The 21,423-nt window shown below is 35.4% G+C and overlaps 1 pseudogene; it reads right to left on the bottom strand.

Moving 5' to 3' along the window:
• Positions 1-509: 509 nt before the first annotated feature.
• LOC123230484 lies at positions 510-21,200 on the bottom strand (annotated as a pseudogene).
• Positions 21,201-21,423: the final 223 nt, after the last annotated feature.

Here is a 21,423-nt window from a genome sequence, read left to right as displayed (position 1 = left end):
AAATATTCTGAAAATCTAGTATTTCCAAATTTACGCACTTCCCTGGATATAGTGTCTACCATAATTAGTAGCAACATCCTCATTTTTATCATTATTATATTATATTATATTATGTTGTGTTGTGTTGTGTTGTATTATATTAATTATATTATATTGCATTGCATTATATTATATTATGTTATGTTATGTTTATTATATTATATTATATTATATTTATTATATCATATTGTATCATATCATATCATATTATACTATATTATATTTATTATATTATATTAATTATATTATATTATATCATATCTTATCATATCATATCATATCATATCATATCATATCATATCATATCATATTATATTATATTATGTTATATTATATTATATTATCCTCGTATTCTGGGGAATTTTTATGAGTAGAATATGAGAAAATAGCCAGAGAGAATGTGAAGCATACTAAATAGGATTTGAAAAACATAAAAATTGACACACATGGCAATACTAGATTAATGTGGGTTATTCTTCAAGCCTAATATTCACAGAACTGGAAGCATAAATCCTTGCTTCAGAAAATATCATGCCTCTGGAATCTTGTTTATTCTGGATCTGTTCCAAGGTATTTCTGTCTGGTTTCAAGAGGACCACATAACACTTTGGAATAAAAATGCAGCCTAGTAACCCAGCACTGGAGGCCAAGATGGAGAAGATCTCCACCACTACCATGGCCTTCCCTTTGGAGCTCTGATATGTGGGCAGAAAAGAGGCCCAGACACTGCAAAATACCAACATGCTGAAAGTTATGAACTTGGCTTCATTGAAGGTATCAGGCAGGTTCCTAGCCAGAAAAGCCATGGTAAAACTTCCCAGAGCCAGAAAGCCCATGTAACCCAGGACACAGTAAAATACAAAGTCAGAGCCTTCATTGCATATAAGAATTATGTGGCCATATTCAGTGTGTGTCAGCCTCTGGAAAAGGGGGAGAGGTAACTAACCAAATAGCACAGAAAATTACTTGAATCCCTGAGCAGGAGAGAACAACATAGATGGACACTCTAGGATGTATGAACATCCGTAACCTGCTGCCTGGGTTTATACCTCTGAATGCTACAACCACTATTATTGTTTTGGCTAAAATGGAGGAAACAGCTACTGTGAACACAACTCCAAATACTGTTTGTTGGAGGAGACAGGTGACAACTGTAGGATGGCCTATGAAGAGCAGGGAGCAGACGAAACAGCAGATAAGGGAGATAAGGAGAGTGTAGCTGAGAGTCCTGTTATTGGCTTTGACTATGGGAGTGTCTTGGAACTTCACAAAGACTCCCAGAACCAGAGCTGTCAGTAAAGAGAAGGATATACCAATAAAGGCCAAAGTCATCCCCAAAGGTTCTTGCACATTCAGGAAGGTGACAACCTTGGGTAGGCAGTGATCTCTCTGTTTATTTGGGTATTCATTCTCTGGGCACTTCACACAATGCTCTGCATCTGTAGAAGACAAAAAAGAGCTCATCACTCAATATTTATATTCCTGGAAATATCCCTATATTCAGATTAGGAAATATGCATGATAGCTGTAACAATTCCTTCAGTGTCTATAGATGCAAAATCCCCCTCCCTCTTTTCTAAGAGATGTCACTGGTAACTAACATGCATGGCACTCAAACCTAGGGCCACTTTTTCATTTCTTGGCCTCCACCTCAAAATCCTGACCTTGAAATACAGTTTATAATTTATCTCATCTAAGGCTTTCATTTTAATTTTGTGACTTTTAAATATGATCTTAACTCCTTTTTACTCAGCCTCTCACCTTATTCTGATTGACTAGGCACCTGAAGAACTGTTAGCTGACAAAAAATGGGAGACCTGAGTAGGCAGCATAATCCACTGGAGTTAGCAAGCTCTATGACATTGTGAAAGTCATTTAGATTCTCTAGAATTCAATTTCCTCTTTGCCAAAAAGACAGAGTTGTATTTAATGATTTCTAAGATCCCTTTCTACTCTAAAGATTCTAGGTTTTGAAAACAGACACTAACGATTGTTTGCAGAAGATAATTATTCAGTTGTTTCAGTCATATCCAGCTCTTTGAGACCGCATTTGGGATTTTCTTTTCAAAGACAATGGAGGAGTTTGGCATTTCCTCCTCCAACTCATTTTATGGATATGAACCTGAGGTAAATAGAGTTAAGTGATTTGTCAAGATCATACAGCTAGTGTAGTGGGGCACCATCATGGGTACTTAGATAAATGTCTTCTGAATATAATAGAATTTGAGACATTTCCTTGACATTTTCATCATATATATTAGTGGGAAATCCAGTTGGTCTACATACAACATGTGATTTTCAGGTCATTTCTGTTTTGGGGAAGGGAAACTCTTATGAAATATATGAAAACTTTTATAAAGGTTTATTGGTTTTTTGTTCCCAGCAAAAGCAATAAATGTTAAAGTGAAAATTGATAGTTTCCATAAATATTGATCTAGGAACAAAAATGACCATTTATTTTGTTGCAAACCAAAAAATTATTTAGCATGTCCAAATAATAGCAGGAGCATTGAAGATTTTTTCCAGAAGGAAAAACTTCCTTCTTTGAATATCTGTACTCAAGAAATATTTCTATAATATTATTTTATTTTGTTTGTCAATTATTTAATTTTTTTATACTTAGTAACCACTATCACCAACAAAGTGCATTTGAATGAAAAAATGCATTAAAATCATATGTAAAACCATAAACCCCACATTGCTTACACAATTTATGCAATTTTAGTATTGATTTGAGACATTGGAGGCAATGGCACAAGGTCATCCTTCATTTTATGCTCCCATCAAAGGAAATGTTATGCTTTATGAGAAAAGCCAAATTGGAGTAGCTCAAAAGAAAGTCAAGATCCACAAACATAGAAACATCTCCATCCCTAATGTTCATGTCAGCTATTTGTGCTCAACCTGCTCATTTTATAGATAAGGATTTGAGGTGAACAGAGTTAAATGATTTTGCCAAGATCACACAAATAGTAAATATATGAGACCAAATTTGAACTTGGGAAAATGATTCTTCCTTGTTCCAAGCCCAGTGCTGCATCCACAACACCACCATGAACATCTAGGTAAATGGCTTCTGAATATAGTAGACCTGTACATTGACCTCAAAATAGTGATATCATTTTGGTTCTCTTTGAATACAAAGGAAAATAAACAACTATTTTGACTTGAAAAAAGCAAAGGCCAGGCAAAAATTAATACCTTTTGGTGAATAATGGGAGCATTCAGTCTTTTCCCAATATCTGATGATTTATTGACTTCACAAATACCATAATGCAGGACTCTATTTATGCCTTCCTGCTAACTCCCTTATGGTCTCCCTCTTATACCCATGAAAGGCATTCAGTCTCTCAATGTTCTAAGCAAAGTTAAGAAAATACGGTTCAGCTAAATTGCTCATTTGTAGTGTTGGAGTCAATTCCATTAATTCCTTTCCTCATCCAGGAATTCATTTTACCTGTGAAGTCACAGGTCCAGGTGTAGATTCTAGTCACATAACTTCATTTTTTATATTGGTTAAAATGTTAAAAAGTAATAGATCAATTGTTTTAGCATTCTCTAACAACTCTGACATTTCTATGTCATACTCTAGATCAAAATTGGCATATGAATTAAAAACAGAGAGAAAACTCTTAGACTCTTAGAGTGTCTGTGGGTATTAGTCTTTGGAAGGGCCATGGGAAACATTTTAGAGCCATATAATTGCACTAGCTTTCATGTGTGAAAGAAAGCATGGGTTAATAACATTTCTGAAAACCTGCTATGCTTCAGCAGTGGTTCAATTACAAGTAGAATTTCTTTTGAATGTAGACTTATATGTTAGGACAAAGAGTGAATTTTATAAATCATTTTCCATCACACTACTGAGAATTAGAATCTTCCCTGTCCACGCATATCCTCAGCCAGAATTATTTATGACATTCAAAGTCAGTCATTGAAACATTCTTCTTAACTCATTCTCCATTTTCATCATCAGTCTTGTTTACTTTATTACTTTCAATGTTGTTTCTCTCCTCACAATTTCAACAGAAAATTAAGATGCACCTATGAGTCCACTGATTTGGATTTTCTTTCCTTTCTGGAAAATCAGAATTCACCTCTGACTTCCCAACCTGTGACACTCTAGTCCTTGTTGTTCCACAGGTTTGGGAAACTACTGCAGGACAGCTGAAATTATGAAGAATTTCCTCACTATATCCTAATGTCAACCTACCAAAGAAGCAATGTGACCAGCCACTTCTCTTCCTTGACACTTGCCTTATAACACTTTCTTCTATTACTCTTCTTCATTGTTTACTCTTATACATCTGGTATTCATATTGTGATATTGGAAATTTGGGGGTCCTTGTATTAATTTTGAGGTCCCTGGTATAAACTTCCTGTGGACATTTAGATCTCTTTCAAACTACATTTCCCATGATTCATCTGGCTTCCTGTCTTACATGGTGATGTAAGCCAATGTAAACAGAAGGTTAAATAGGGAGATCGGGTTTGGTACTCTCTCTTTTCCTGCTGATGCCTCCAGGGGGCAGAGATATGGCATGACTTTTGAACTAAATCTTAATAGGCACATGGCTTCATTTTTTTAATGGCTTTCAACAAACCCTTTGAAACCATGATATTTTTAATTCTGTCCCTCTATATTAATTTTATTTGTTACAATATTCTTTTAGTGCATTCAGTGGTTCAAAAAACTTTTTTGGCCTACTACCCCCTTTCCAGAAAAATTATTACTTAGCACCCCCTGTCACATACTATCACTGCCCCTTTGCAGTTATTCACCCCAAATGCGGTGGCACCCACTTTGCAAATCACTGAGTTACATGGTAAAAACAATTTCTTCACACGCACTACGTACCTCTCAATTACTTTTGGAGTCATTTTCCTTTTCAGTTGTTTGGAAAATGTCTTACCCCATATCTCAGAAAAGGAAAATAATACTATTAATAGGTTGGCTTCTAGAAGACCAGCTTTCATTTCTGGAGTAATTTTGGGGTCTTAGAGTTATAATTTTCCATATTTATAATAGGCTACTCTCCGGTTCCTGTACAACACTGGATCCAGTCCAATCACAGTACTGCCTCTCCCAGACATGCAGTCTAATGCACAACCTGTGTAGGTTGTCTTTCTAAAAAATGGCATAGTCTGTGATTTTATGTGACATAAAATAAGTAGTCTATATGAACTCTGTCTGAAATGTGAGGACAGTCAAGTCAAACTGTTTTGAGGGATTATACACCTCTACTAAAAAGCTCTGTAATATTCCAAAGCAGGATGCAAATAGAAAAATTGCAGTCTAGAACAGAAACATGTGAGGGACCTTACCAATTTCTGGGGATACCTAAAAAATTTAGCAGAAGAACTACCTATCTTAATAAGTTTGTTAACAACCTTTGGAAAGAATTCAAGACTTGCTTTAGGACTCCAGTCAACAATCAGTAAGGAGATACTGTAATACAGAACTCATAACTGAATCAAATGCCAAGTAGGATCAGTGTGATCTATTTTTGTTTCCTTATTCCCACATGGAAATGGGTAATCAGACTGACTTCTCAGTGAGTCTAACTCTATGAATTCTTAGAATTATACTCTTAGAAAGAAAATGTTTTCTCCTTGTCCTATAGTAGAGATTTGTTTGACTTTAGGTAGACAAATCCAGGTAGAGAAAAGTTCAGTTAAAGCAACATATAAAGTTCAGAGTTCAGTTTTGGAATGGATCCTAATTGGCACCAGCAGAGATAAGCAGTGGTGAAGAAGAGGGGAAAAGAAGAACACAGAAAGAAGGAAATTTAGTGAGAATTTAAAAAGAGAGGTATGAAGCAAGATAGGGAAGGAAATTGGAGGCAAAACATGGAAAGGCAGAAACAAAAAGTGAAGGATCAAGAATATAGAAAAAGAGACTTACTTAGAGACATACAGAAACAGTCAAGGATAAAGACACAGAGAGAGATAGAAAAGGAAAGAAAATAACTCAACCTGGTAGGGATATGTATAAGTTACAAAAACTGCCAAGGGAAGATTTAACTCTTCCCTAATCCTTTCCTTTATTTCTATTGCTTTTAGGCATCTTCTCACTGATTTTATGCTACCTTAAGCTAGCTTACACAGCCCACAGTTTGGTTTCTCCAAGAACAAAGCTACTTTCTAGTCACTCAGGGATACTCATATCATAATCCCAAACATTGTTTGGATGAAGGGAGGAAGAGCATTAAGCAAACGTTACCTCTAAACTGAAGCAAAGGAAATGTGTGGTACCACTGTATTTGACCATAAAACCAGATTCTCTTGATGACCTTTGCAGATTGATCCCAGACCATTATCCTCACATTAAATCACTCAACATAAGCATCACTTTGCATACTTGGACATCCAGACTGTCTCATTTCAATCACCCACCACTAATTTCCTTTCTGTTTTGAACACTTTTCTGGAATTACCTCCATCAGTCTGATTTGTGACTAAATCCCCAATGAAATCTTGCATCAACTACATTACACGCTGTGAACAATTTTTGTTTCAGCCAAGTACAGCATATATGTATATACCCTCTCTCATCAGCTATTGTATCAAGGACAAGATTAAGACAAATCAGCTCATCAGAGAAATAAAACAGGAAGTAGTTGTTCTGTATATTTGACTTATCATGTAGTGAAGTCAAAGCCACCATGTCAGATACTCTCATTTAAGGACATTTACTCTGTTATTCTTTGGTCTAATCTGATCTCTTACACAGAGTATGATGTTCCTGGGAGTTGTGAGTGTGACAACAGAAAAAAACTCATTGGTTATTTTCTATATCGATAACAACAAAAAGAAAATTCTTGGAAGAAACTCACTCATCTGGCTGGAAATCTCGCCTTCTGGACACTGGGAGCACTCAAAACAGCAGATGGGCTGCCCTTCCAAAGGCGTCTTCCTGAATCCAGGACCACAACTGTCACTGCATACTCCACAGGGAACCTAAGGCGAAAACAGGAGAGTGGACTACATTACATTAAATGAGAGTTCCTGAGGTTTGGTAGGGAAAGGGGGTGTTTATATTCTATGTAAGTCTCCCCTTGACAGCTGCTCCCAAAGAACATTATTGGTAGTGTAGATACTTTGCTGTTCTTGGATTTAGGAAGACCTGAATTTAAATCCAACTTAATAGATTAGCTCTAATACCCTGGCCAAGTCTTTTACATTTTATGTGTTTCAGTTTGCTAAAACTTTCAAATAGGATAATAATACTACTTAACTCATAGCATGGTTGGGAGGATAAAAAAAGAGATACAATTTATAAATCACCTTGCACCCATTAAGTGCTTAATAATGCCTCTTCCCTCACCACTTCCATTTATATATCTTTAAGATGGAAGAAATTCTTGTTGAGAGTGGTGTTTTAGTGCTATTTTGGAGAAGGTTTCAGCTATTATGACAAAAGGGGAGCCTAAGCACAGTGGAACCTTGGAGAAGAGGACCCAGATGACAGATTGGGTAGAAGTGATGGATGATGAAAATGTCTTATTCAAAAGAGAAAAAATTAAAGAGATGTCTTAGGTGGGACTGAATATATTAAAAAGATATACTACATTAGACACAAGATGGTGGAATAGGAGAATATAGTACAACACAACTGTATTATATTCTCAAATAGCTTCACAAACAGATCTAGAAATGCATCAGAATTTGTTCATAGATTCAAGAAAAATTCAGTCATTTTTCAAATCCAGGTTGACATAAAGATATATACAGAGGGATCTAGAGATTCTAGAGTAAGGGTCTGGGCAGGTTAATTCCATATGAGTCTGTGCACCAAGGAAAGAGCAAGGCTTAAATGCACAATACAATACCTTGATGGAAACAGGTACTTTATTTTAGGTCTGTCCCTCACTATTTGGTTGGGATCACAAATCCAGGATGGACTGTGAAGGGAATGTGTGCTCACAGTTGATCTTCTGGAATAAGGATTGATCTCAGCCTCTATACCGTATACTACGAAAAGAGTAGTTGTAGTAACAAACAGGATGTTTTAACAGCTAAATATTTTTAATCAGTGTTGGATGAAAAATTTAGAAAAATACAAAAGATGTCAAAGAGAAATTGGAAAAAGATTAAATAGATTGACACAAGGTGGATACAAACCTGCCCTAATAACAATATCAAAATGGAGCAAATAGAAACCATTGACCTTATGAGAAAACAAAAACTATTTAATTAAAATCAAAAGACTGAAAAATCAAAGAAAACAAAGTATCTCAAAGCATAAATAAATTATCTCAAAAACATATAGAAGAGAATAAGAATCACAAGACTATCTAAGTTCCATTACCAATGAGAGAACTCAGATACCAAATTTCAAGAAATCTTAAAACAAATCTGACTATATCTTAGAACCACAGAATGAAAAATGAAAATTTCAAAAATTCATTCATATCCAGATAGTGAAATGATCTCCAAAATGAAACTTCTCAGGAAATTCTAGCCCAAATCTAGAACTTTTTCAATTCAAGTGAAAAATAATGCAAGCATCCAGAAGGAAAAAAAATCATTTAAGTATTCATATAATCATGAATTAGTCATAATCATGGTAAAGCACATATCTTATAGCAATTGTCACCCAAATGGATCAGGTAGTTTGGAATACAATATTTCAGAAGGTAAAGGATTTATGTTTATAGCCCAGAATAACTTTCCTAGAAAAAACTAAAAAAGAGAAAACTTTAATTCGAACTTTAATTAATAAATTATTACTCATGAAAAGAGTCAACCTGTATAGAAATTATGAGGCTAAAAATATTTCAAGAGAATAAAAGATAATAACACTACTTGGACTTTATCTGCAAGTGGGTCTATTATGCCTTCATGATATTAAGAGAGGAATTGGAAGAATGGACAATGAATACAATAAGTGGAGAAGGGAATGGAAAGTTAGGGGAAAGTATCTCACATAACCATGGTACCTAAGAAGATATCTGTTCCAACAAAGAATAAGAGGCTGACACTTCAAATTCACTCTTACATAAACTGCTCAGAAAAGGGAGAAAGAGGAATCAGAAGGTAGATTAACAGAGAGCAGACAGGTGGTACGCAAAGATAGAGCCAGGCATAGTCAGGAATATGAGTCTTCCTGAGTTCAAATATGGTGTTGGGCACTTGCTAGCTATGTGATCCTGAGCAAGTCACTTAATCCTATTTGCCTCAGTTTCTTCATCTGTAAAATGAAATGGAGAACAAGGTAGGGAATCACTTTATTATCTTTTCTAGGAAAACTCCAAATGGGGTCACAAAGAGTCTTACATGATTTAAACATAAAGGGATCCAAGAGTGAACTAACCTTGAAAGTATTGTTGATGTATTCAAAAACTGACTCTTGTGAACAATATGCTCAGGTAACAAACTTCACGATTGATTACTTAAGCCTTGTAACAAAGTGTAACTCTGAGCTTATGATATGCTGACCACTCTTCTAAGCCTCCTGGACATCTGGGCTGGGAACTGAGTTCTAAATTATCTTAGTCTCCTCCTCTTTGATCTTGTAGTTGTCAACAGAGCCAGTGTTAAATTCTCTGCCATGTCACATGTTCATTATCTACTTCCTATCACCATTCCTTGATTCTCCAGTGAAAGATTGGTGACACATGTAGCTCTCTCTCTTTCCGCCATCAGAGGAACATGCACGCTGGAGCCCATGTTATTGAACTCCTTCATCTCTGAGTCTTTCTCCCTTTCTTATGTTCTCTCTCTCTAAACTCCTCTGTACAGAGCCATAAATAGTTTAATCTGTAAATCCTATCAGATCCAGCTATAGCTGATGATTATAACTAATTGATGACTCCTTTCATTATTAAAAGTTTTCCTGTGTAATAAATCATTTTAATTTAAAGAAAAGTGGGGAATATGTGGGAAGCCAATAAGAGAATAGATAAAAATCTGAGATTCCTCTTTTGACCCCTTTTGAGATCCTTGTGATTTTTTGTTGAAAGTATTGTGGCCTTATTGAAAAGCTTTAAGTTCCTAGCAAACCTACATTTAAGAGGTTAACACTGTTCCCCTTTGGCCAGGAATGTAGCTGCCTGGTACAGCCAAGACCGAACCCTTAGCAGGGGCATTTTGCACAGATTTGAAGTAAACTAATGGTTCTCAAAAATATTGTTTAATGCCATCAAGGCTGAGAAATTCAGGGACTTTCCATCCTACCAAAATGCCCCAGACTTTGCTTAATGATAACAAATATAGTTGATAATTTAGCATAGATTTTATCTACACATTGAAGCTTCTAAAGATTTTGTATTGTTAAAAACACAGCTCTGTGTAGTTGTGGGAAGCTATCCTTGTGCTTTTGGGTGAAAGGGAGTTTGAATTTTTTATATAATAAATAGGTGACTCAATGGCACTTCGGAGAAGCAGCTATGAGTTAACAGTCAAGATTGTCTCCCAAGTCCAGTTATTTCCTTATCAACTAAGCTGTTCTTATCAGATTATTGGAGATGATATACAGATCTCAAGACCCCTCCACCCATTTTCCATCAGTTTCCAACTTCCCTTCTCTGGTGTTCACCCACAAATATTATGTTTTTTAACTCCTTACCTTCTGTCTTGGAGTCAGTACTGTGTATTGGCTCCAAGGCAGAAGAGTGGTAAGGGGTAGGCAATGGGTGTCCAGTGACTTGCCCAGGGTCACACTGCTGGGAAGTGTCTGAGGCCAGATTTTAACCTAGGGTCTCCCATCTCTAGGCCTGGCTCTCAATCCACTGAGCCACCCGGCTACCCTCCCCCCCCCCCCACAAATATTAATTTGTGGCTGCTGGCAGCTACAAAAGAAGGAAACAAAAATTCAAGGAGGAATAAGAACTAAGAAAAATAAACTATATCTTAGGATATACAAAAATATTTATAACCCCTTTCAAGTGGCAAAGAATGGTAATCTGAAATGTTGGCCATAAATTGAAGAATTACTAAACAATTTAATGAAAGATAGTATTTTTCTCACGTGTAAAATGGAAAGCAATGGACTAGATGGACTATTGAACACTCTTCATTACCTACATCTATAAGATTATTTTTATATAGTCATTAGATGTCTTATATTCATAAATATATGCATTGTAGAGTCAACCAAATGGGACAAAAAAATCTTCCTATAATTAGAAGTGTAATTTAATATTTAAAATGTCTCTGACCTTGGAATTCCACCAGCCCCACTTTATGGCATCCACATGAATTGTGAAATCTCGATCAAGTGAAACTTTGGGTAAAAACTGATCGACTTTTATCAGAGCTTCCGAATCATTAGGATATAACACATAGTTCATAATGGCATATTGAGCTTCAGGAATTTTACTCTCTTCTACAAGCACATCATCACCAGCACTGTTCTTAAACTGGGTGTTCTTCAGGCAGGAGTGCAGCTAAAAAAGAAGAAAAAACTTTATCACCGGGTGGTACCTGAGAGAAGGGCTCCCCAGAATTTCACACTATACGTAATATGATAGATACTGGGCCTGTTTTGAGGCCTCATTGAATTTTGTAGTCTTATTTGTGGGCATAATAAAAATATGTCTTTCTACTAGGACACAGAAATGGATCTCTGGAGGTATCTACAATGCTGATTTCATACCCAAGGTTTATAACCTCGGTTTCAACCATGTCTATTCACCACCTCTCATCCAAGTTAGCTAATATACTTCCAAGGTCTATTGATTTCACCTCTGTAATGTCTTTCAAATTGCTGCACTTTTCTTCCCTAATAACGTTACAACCTCATTTCCTTGCACATGGACCATTGCAATACAGAGAGCTTACAGTTGATTTTAGCTACCACAGCACAAGTCAATCCTCCTACCAGTCAATCCTTTATTTAGCTACCAAAGTAATTTTTCTAAAGTGCAGGTCTGTTTATGTCACTCTCATACTTAATAACATCTACCTCCAAAAAAATACAAAATCTTCCTTGTGGCATTTAAAGTATTTCATGTACTAGCATCATTCCACTAACTTTTCCAGTCTTCTATAACTTTAGACTACTTACTCTCTAATCCAGTGCCATCATCTTCCTTCTTATCCACAAACAGGATGCTTCATCTTTTCTCTCCAGTAGACATTTTCTCTGGCTATCTTCTACTTCTGGAATTCTTTCCCTTCTTATCTCCGTTTCCTGCTTTTCCTAACATCCTTCAATGAAGCTATGAACCAACATCTCATTGTAAAGGAAGCTTTTCATGATTCATTTTAGTCCTTATGCTTTCTCTCTGTTAATTATTTTACATTTATCAATTGTAGGGGGTAAAAGGGGGTTTTGATTGAGTAAATATTAAAAGGTTGATCCCCATGGGATTGAACAGTTATCAGTCCCTGATTAAAGATTAACTTCAAGCTAAAATGACATTTATGGAAATGTATTTACAAATGAGAAGATGAAATAGAAATAAGGAAATAAGAGAGAGGATAAGTAATCTAACACAGTAGGCAATTTGATCTGATCCCCTAGTTCAATCCAAGACAATCTAATTAACCCTCAGCCGAGGGAAATCTGGCTTTGATCTCAAGGCCAGGAAGCCAGAGGCCCAAAGGGCCTCAAAGGCGAAAGAAGCAAAAGCTTCAGCTCTGGAGTTTCTATTAAAGGGAAATTCCTTAAGAGAAGTTCAGGAAGATTCAATCTTTATTTTTAAACCCTTAACTTCTGTGTATTGGCTCATAGGTGGAAGAGTAGTCAGGGTGGGCAATGGGGGTCAAGCGACTTGCCCAGGGTCACACAGCTGGGAAGTGTCTGAGGCCAGATTTGAACCTAGGACCTCCTGTCTCTAGGCCTGACTCTCAATCCACTGAGCTACCCAGCTGCCCCAGGAAGATTCAGTCTTAACACTCACCATGTGGAACAGTCTCACTAACTCCAGACCTCCTCCAAATCCTGTCATGAACCAGAAGAGCTCCTTCAGGTCCTGTTCAAGAAGCAGAAGAGGAGAGCCCAGCCAACTGAGCTCTCTCTTTTTTAAAGGGGCCTCTTTTGCGTCACTTCCTGTGACCCCCTCTTAGTTTATGTGTCCAATCAGAACAGACACTTTTCTTGGGACTGCCCATGAGGCAGTTAGAAAATTCTGATTTGTCACTCATTCTAACACACTGGGTTGTAGGTTAAATGGAGATATTTCTGCCTTTGGTGATTAAATCTAAAGATGGGCAAGGAAGATTTAATCTCATTATCACACCATAAGCAGACTATTTTTATACATTGGTTTTCTTGTTGCCTTTCTCATTAGATCATTAGCTCCTCAGGAACAAGACCTTAGTGCTCAGTACAATGTTTTGCATTTAGTAGGCACTAAGTAAACCTTGGTAACTGACTGACTGAGTACTCTCATTTCTAAGAACAGGACTTCACTTATGGAGCTAAAAAACTCAAGACTGGGTGCACTATATCACTTGGCTCTGAGGTTACATTAAGTAGGGAAAGATGATCCATGTTGCAATAAACTTACATCCCATCAAGGGGTACATCAGTTCTCAGAGATAAGCCTGAGGCATATACATGTCCATTTCCATTCATTTGTGAATTCCCTCTACAGATCAAGATGGATTGGTAGAGCCAAGTGAATGGTCCTCTCAGAGGAATGGATATCACATGAGGGAAATTAAAACTTACCTTATCAGTGTCCAATGAAAATGTTTTTAAAACTTCTTAAGTTTTCTGTGGAAATGATTGTTTGGGGGGGGGGGGGCAACTGGGAGGCTCAGTGGATTAAGATCCAGGCCTAGAAACAGGAGTTCCTAGGTTCCAAGTTGACCTCAGGTATTTCCTTCACTTACTCTCTATTGCCTAACCCTTACTACTCTTCTGCCTTAGAACCAATACTTAGTATTGATTCTAAGATAGAAGGGAAGGGCTTTAAAAAAGGAAATGATTGCTTTCAGTGTCTTCCTTTTTGAAAACATACCTAAAATAATTCCCATTGCAAATTATATTAAACATTATCAGCTAGATTTTTTGAAACAAGCAATCCATCAATATTTATTAAGCAACATTTTAGTAAAACAAAATGTGTTAAGGGTCTTTTTGGATGCCTTGCAATAAAATGGATTCTTAAACTCATAGGCCCATGATGGCCAACCCATGACAAATATACCAAAGAGGGCATGGCAGAGACGTCTCTGTGGATGAGCATGCTGTTGCCTCCCAGTTAGTCACTGGAAAGGCAGAGGGACTCAAGCAGAACTGCTCCTTTCCCTTCTCCACCACTCTTCCCAGCAGCCCATTAGGAGTGCTTACTGCTTACTTGAAGGGTGCTTCAAGTTGAAAGGATGCAGAGTTCATTTCAATTATGAGGAGACAAATATGAAGGCAATGAGGAAACTGAATTATTAACCTTTACAGATGATATGATTGTATTCTTAGATAATCCTAGATAATCAACTAAAAATAGTTGAAATAATTAATAACTAGTAAAGTTGCAGGATACAAAATAAACTCACATAAATCATCAGTATTTCTATATATTTCAAAAAAATTCAGCAAAAAAGAGTTAGAAAGAGAAACTCTACTTAAAATCACTCTAGACCAATGATGGGCATACTACAGCCCCTGGACCAGATGAGGCCCCATGAAATGTTCTATCTAGCCACATGATATTATTCCTAATCTGACAATTACAATACAATGAAACTTCGCAAGAGTTGCCTTAGAAACAGACTGGGAGATGACCATTTCCTTTCCTTTGGCCCCCTCTTTAAAACGTTTGCCCATCACTGCTCTAGACAATACAAAATACCTAGGAATATACTTACCAAGGCAAATATAGGAATTATATGTACACAATTACAAAACACTTCCTACACAAATAAATTCAGATCTAAAACAATTGCAAAAATATTAATTGCTCATGGGCAGGACAAGCTAATATAATATAAAAGTGATTCTACCTAAGTTAATTCACTTATTTAGTGCCATACAAATCAAAACTATCAAATAATTATTTTATAGAATTAGAAAAAATAATAACAAAATTCATCTGGAAGAACAAAAGATTAATATAAAGGGAATTAATAAAAATGTGAAGGGAGGTGATCTAGCAGTACCAGATCTCAAATTATACTATAAAACACTGATAATCCAAATGGTCTGGTATTGACCAAGAAATGGAAAAGTAGATCAGTGGGGTAAATGAGATACATAATATACAGGGGTAAATGATCTGAGCAACCTAGTGTTTGATAAACCCAAAGTACTCAGCTTTTTAAATAAAAACTCACTAGTTTAAAAAAACTGCTGGGAAAATTGGAAAACAGTGTGGCTGTACCTAGGTATAGACCAGTATCTCACACCCTACACCAAGATAAGTTCAAAATGTGTATATGATTTAGATATAATGATTGGTACCATAATTATTTAAGGAGAATACAGAATAGTTTACCTGACAGGTCTTTGGAGAAGGGAAGAATTTATGACCAAACAAGTGACAGAAAATATTATAATGTGTAAATGAATAATTGTAATTAAATTGAAAAACTTTTGTACAATCATATCTATTGTAATCAAGATTAGAAGGGAAACAACAAAATTGGGGGGGAATTATAACAAATTTTTCTGAAAAAGGCCTAATATCTCAAATTTATGGAGAACTAAGTCAAATTTAAGAGAATACAAACCATTCCCCAGTTGAAAAATGGTCAAATTACATTGCACAAGCAATTTTCTGATGAAGAAATCAAAGCTATCAATAATCATAGGAAAAAAGTTCTAAATCACTTGATTAGAGAAATGAAAATTAAACAATGCTCAGGCACCATTTCATAGTTTTGGGATTGGTCAGCATGGAAGTAAAGGAAAATGGTAAATGTGGGAGGGGATGTGACAAAATTGGTCCACTAATGCATTGTTAGTGAAGTTGTGAACTGATTCAATCATTGTGGAGGACAATTTGGAACTATGATGAAAGGGCTATAAAACTGTGCATATCCTTTGATCATGTAATCACACTATTGGGTTTGTATTGCAAAGAAATAATGAAAATAAGAGGGGAACCTACTTCTACAAAAATATTTATAGTAGTTCTTTTTGTAGTAGCAAAGAATTGGAAACTGAGGGAATGTTCACCAGTTGGGGACTGGCTGAAGAAATTGTGGTACATATTTCTGATGAAATATAATTGTGTTATAAGAAATTTATCACTAAGCATGATGATTTTAGAAAAAGCTGGAAAGATCTTCAAAAATTGATGTGGAATGAAATAAACAGGACTGAGAGAACATTGTACATGGTATCCGCAATATTGTATATGATAATTATCTGGGAAAACATGGCTTCTGTCAGCAATGCAATGACCTGGAATAATTCCAAAAGATTTATTACTGGAAATACCATCTACCTCCTGAGAAGAATTATTGTAGCCATCTTTCACATCAGTGTATTTGTTTTGTTCAGGGTGGGAGGACTGGATATATATCAGTGTGCTCTTACAAAGTGACCAATATGGAAATGTTTTGCATGAAACTAAAAATGAAATTTAAAGTTAAAAAAAGTTCAGAAGTAGTTCAGAAGATTATATTAAAGAAATTGATGATATCTAGATTTCATTGGCTTATGTGTTCCTAATTTCATAAGGCTGAGGAGCTCACTCATGAGGTCACTCTTTCTATTCATTCAGATCAGCATCTGCCACATTCATTAACAAATTGTACTCTTTGAAGATAGCATTGGAAATGTAAAGTCTAAGTGAGTTGTCTCACTTAGACTTTAAAATATTTTTTAAAATACGAAAATATTTAAAATATTTCTTAAAAAATACTATTTAAAAATAGTATTTTCATGCAGCAGATTTGAACCCAAGTATTCCTGATAGGAAGATCTAATCTAACATTATTTTAAAACCACTGCCTTTCAATATCATATCTTAATTGTAAAAATGTGAGGGGACCCCGTTACCAATGAAGTGAACCTAAATGAGGGTTAGTAAAAATGTATTTGCTTGCTACCTGGAGCTACCAAGGCTCTGAAATGAAGAAAACAGATAAGGAGGAAACTGCTGCTAGTGTAGAGTTAACTTGATGGAAAACCAGAAATTAAAGGTAATTTTACTGCACAAGAGAGAGTTAAGGAAAACATACTAGTGGTCCTTCAAAGTTTTAATGCATGTCATCTAAGAGAATTATTGTCTAAGGTCTATTCAGCCCAAAAGGCATAATATGGAAGAAGTGCTTAAAATTAAAGAGAACTTACTACTGGATATCATGTACTTTAGGTTGCTTAGGGGATGCTGAAGCTAGTAAACAAATCAGTTAGTTCAAAACTTGTGAGGTGAAACAGAGCTAAAGCTGATGGAATAAAGGAACAAATTCTGTGAAAAATATTTCAAGCCCATGAGTGTAAATGGTCGCCAGAATGGGTAATATCAAGTAGACCAGATCAGAGAATACAGTAGGTTAAATCTTCATTTGTGAAAAGTATTAATAAAAGCCAATGACTGAGCATTGTGTGTATACTCCTAATTATACAGAGAGATGGTATCAAGAATAAAATTAATTTGAGAAAAAGACTCTAGCTTAGCTTTTATAAAATTAAAGTACTAGATTCTATTTTCTTGCAACAGAGACTAAGGTTGCTATTTCTGTAATTAAAAGGGGAATAGAGTCATAAAAACCATCACTGTAGCAGCCATATGAACAAAAGTAAACTTTCATGATAAGACTGTTCAAGGCACAGAAAAAACTGAAAGAATTAATTTACTGGGGGCAGCTGGGTAGCTCAGTGGAATTAAGAGCCAGGCCTAGAGACGGGAGGTCCTAGGTTCAAATCTGGCCTCAGACACTTCCCAGCTGTGTGACCCTGGGCAAGTCACTTGACCCCCATTGCCTACCCTTACCACTCTTCCACCTTTAAGTCAATACACAGAAGTTAAGGGTTTAAAATTAAAAAAAAAAGAATTAATTTACTGAAAAACTGAACAATTTTAGCTTTCATGAGAAAATCTAAAAAGCATTTTAAGAGAACTAATTTTACATGAATCTGTGGAGATACCTTGAGTAGAATTTTAAGGAACTTTGATATCTGAAAAGAGAGAGTTTCTTTCCATAATCATGAAAAAATCAATTCCATTAATGACTGTCATTATTGATCAGAGGTGATTTTATCCAGATTTTTGATCACAGGTATATTCCTAAAATATTCCTTTGTGTCTCCAGTTTATTTATAAAGAGGGATTAGGTTTCAGAGAGAATTGATTGAATAATGAGAATGTGTGCATCATAAATTATTTATGAGGATATGCTGCTTTAGAATTGTTTTGGAGTAAAAATTAAGGAGGAAATTACTCACTAGCAGATAAATAAGTTATGAGAACTGGTCATTGGAATTATTGTCAGTGAGTGTAAGACATTTTAAAGCCTAACCTGCTTCACCTTGAATTATGAATACTTTTTCAACAATTACAGTTGCTTTAAAATGGAATAAGATTCCTTTTGAAATTAAAGACTACCCCTTGACTAAAAAGTTTAGTGGGGAAGTTATTCCAAAAGGACACCTGCACAGATACATGTATGATCTTCAGATGGCAGCCGAGATGTTTTCCAATTCCAACACCCTATGAAAGTAACAGAAAATACAACCTTCAATTTTGCATTGACAAGTATTAGAAATGAAGAATGCAAGCTTTAAGAAACTTATAATTACAGAATTTGGGAGTTAAAGAAACTTCATTTCCTTCTTGTCCCATTTATAACCCCAAATATATTCTCTATACCATCACAAAAAAAGTTGCCACTCATTCACTATTACCTGCCATGGAGAAGGTATTAAATGTTCTTCATCTTCTATTGTCCTTTTCTCTGATTGTCTCACAAACATTTCATGGAGAGCCCAAGCCACAGCATAGACGGTATTGTAGATAGTGTAACTCAAGCCAGATATGGTCATATCAAAAGAACACACAGGCAAAGTCTCCAAGGAAGCATTTGGTGAACATATCTCTTGCTCGGGGTTTTTTGGTTGTTCTGAGCACCTAAAAGCTGAAAGCCAGAATCCCCTAAGTAAAATATTTTCTGGGTATTTAAAAGGTGTAACTGTCTTAAGAAAAGTCTTTAGCCCAGGAATTTCATTTGTCAAGTATGAAAATGTGAGAGACCCATTGAAAATATAACCATTAATATGGAATGGTCTCATGGTAATGTCCCAGTGAGATGTGACAATCCATACTTTTTGAATTAGGAAAATATGAGGTTGTGAGTATCTCAGAATCATTAATGAATCTGTGTCCCCATGAACGACAACCACTTTGGTTGATGATGCTAATATCCTGGGCATGAAGTTCTCATACAATTCCTTATATCTTCTCTCACTGACAGGGATCTTCTCTGTGAAGGACAAGCAAACACCATTCTTTACTATTTCCTCTTTCATTTCCCAGAAGAATTTCTCTCCTCTCATATCATCTGAGACAACGAGTCCTATACAATTCCATGCAAAATATGTCATTAATTGGACAAGACCTTGGTGTAGAGAAGAGTCTTTGGGGGCCATCTGATAGATGTAAGGAAACTGGACCTTGTCACTAAGAATGGAATCAAATGGTCCATAGCTGATCTGGATAAGAAAGAAATATGGATCTGTTTGACTCTTGGTAATGAGTGAAGGGCAGTTAGGTGGTATAATGGATAGAGTGCCAGGCCTGAAGTCAAGAAGTCTCATCTGCCTAAATTGAAATAAGACCTCAGACATTTAGTTGCTTTGTGACCCTGGGAAAGACACTTAACTTTGTTTACCTCAGTTTACAAACCTGTAAATTGAGCTCAAGAAGGAAAGGGCAAACCATTTGAGTATCTTTGTGAAGAAAACACCAAATGTTGAAATGGAGAATCAAACTAAATAACAATTTTGAGAGAGCTCAATCAAAATGCAATTGTCAGGTTTCCTTTGGTGATAGGAAAATCTATGCAGATTTCCATGCACAATTTATTATAGGTGTTATTTTAATGTCTAAAAAAATCTCTGTATTGATTCCCCTCTCAGTCCTCAAGATGAAAATGTTTTAGTAAACACAGAATTCTAAGACTTTTTAAACTTCTGTACTAGCCAGTGTATCAGTTATATGATTTCCAAAGGAACCAGGATACAGTCTTACATCTTTGTTTTATTATGGTGTATGAGACAATAGTATTTTTTTAAGTAAACACACACAAGAATGACATTTTATTGTGTGTTTTTTAACTCTGGGCAAAATGTAATTCACCTGTACATATTTGAAGTAGATTGAAACTTGTATTTCAAATAAGAATATCTAATTATTTTCTCAATGAAACTAGAATTTAGAGTTCTGGTTGTTTGAAAACAGGACTCTGAAAGTGATAAATGAGATTAGTGGAATATAAATGAACCTATACCTAAAAGGAATTCCCACTATTATGTAGATGAGTTTTGAAAATCCAATCTATGACTGAAGACTTCCAATGAATATGATTTTACTAGGTATAAAGATAGCCCATTCTTCTCCATGAATAATTATTGTAGTTATATTTTTTGGAAAGAAAATATCTTCCTTTCATCTTATCTAATTTATATTTTTTCTTAGTTTCCAAGAATTGATACTGGTCCTAATTTGCCAGTCTCTATGAATACAACATAATTCCTTCTACACATGATAGACTTTCAAATATTTGGAAGTAGTCATTATTGTGCTTTTGAACATTTGCCTCTATCTCATTGTTTCTTCAGTTCATTCAACAAATCTTCATTATACTTAAGATACTACCACCTAAATGTCTTATTCCTTCTGGACATACTCTATTTTATCAATGACTTTCTTAAATTGTGGGTCCCCAAACAAATCCCAGTATTCAAAATGAGTTTTGAAGATAGGGTACAGAAGAAATCACTATTTTTTCCTGGAAGCTATCCTTTCTTAATGCTATCCATGATTACATTAGGGTTTTTTTTTTTGGATTCTGTATTTGACCCATAATGAGTGCAAGAATGAATGAATATATGGATGGAAAATATGTGTGTTATATACCCTGTTCCAGACATTATGCTAAATGTGAGAACACTAATACAAAAGCTAATGTTGATCTTCTTTCCAATGGTTTCTATTAATACAGGAGATGATAAAATATAGAGTAGAGTATTACCTAGGAAGGAATACATTATCCTGGGAAGACAATGGGATGATGAGTGGTGAAACAAAGTAATTGTTTGTCATGTCTTTTCCATGAATGGGAATATAGATATGATTAATATATCCTGAGTTAGAGGTGTAAAAACAATCTGTCAGAAGTTGCTAATGTGGGGAATGTTATTTGCTTTGAAATTAGCCCACAGTATTATTTGAGATGTTATTTCAAACAAATTGGTAACATATTTTCCACAATCAAGATATTGGTAAACATGCACACTGCCTATTATTTTTTTGAAAATAAATTTAC

Source organism: Gracilinanus agilis, chromosome 1, assembly GCF_016433145.1.
Source record: "Gracilinanus agilis isolate LMUSP501 chromosome 1, AgileGrace, whole genome shotgun sequence".
Lineage (NCBI taxonomy): Eukaryota > Metazoa > Chordata > Mammalia > Didelphimorphia > Didelphidae > Gracilinanus > Gracilinanus agilis.
The sequence above is the reverse complement of the archived record's forward strand: the minus strand, read 5'-3'. Positions and strand labels throughout refer to the sequence as shown.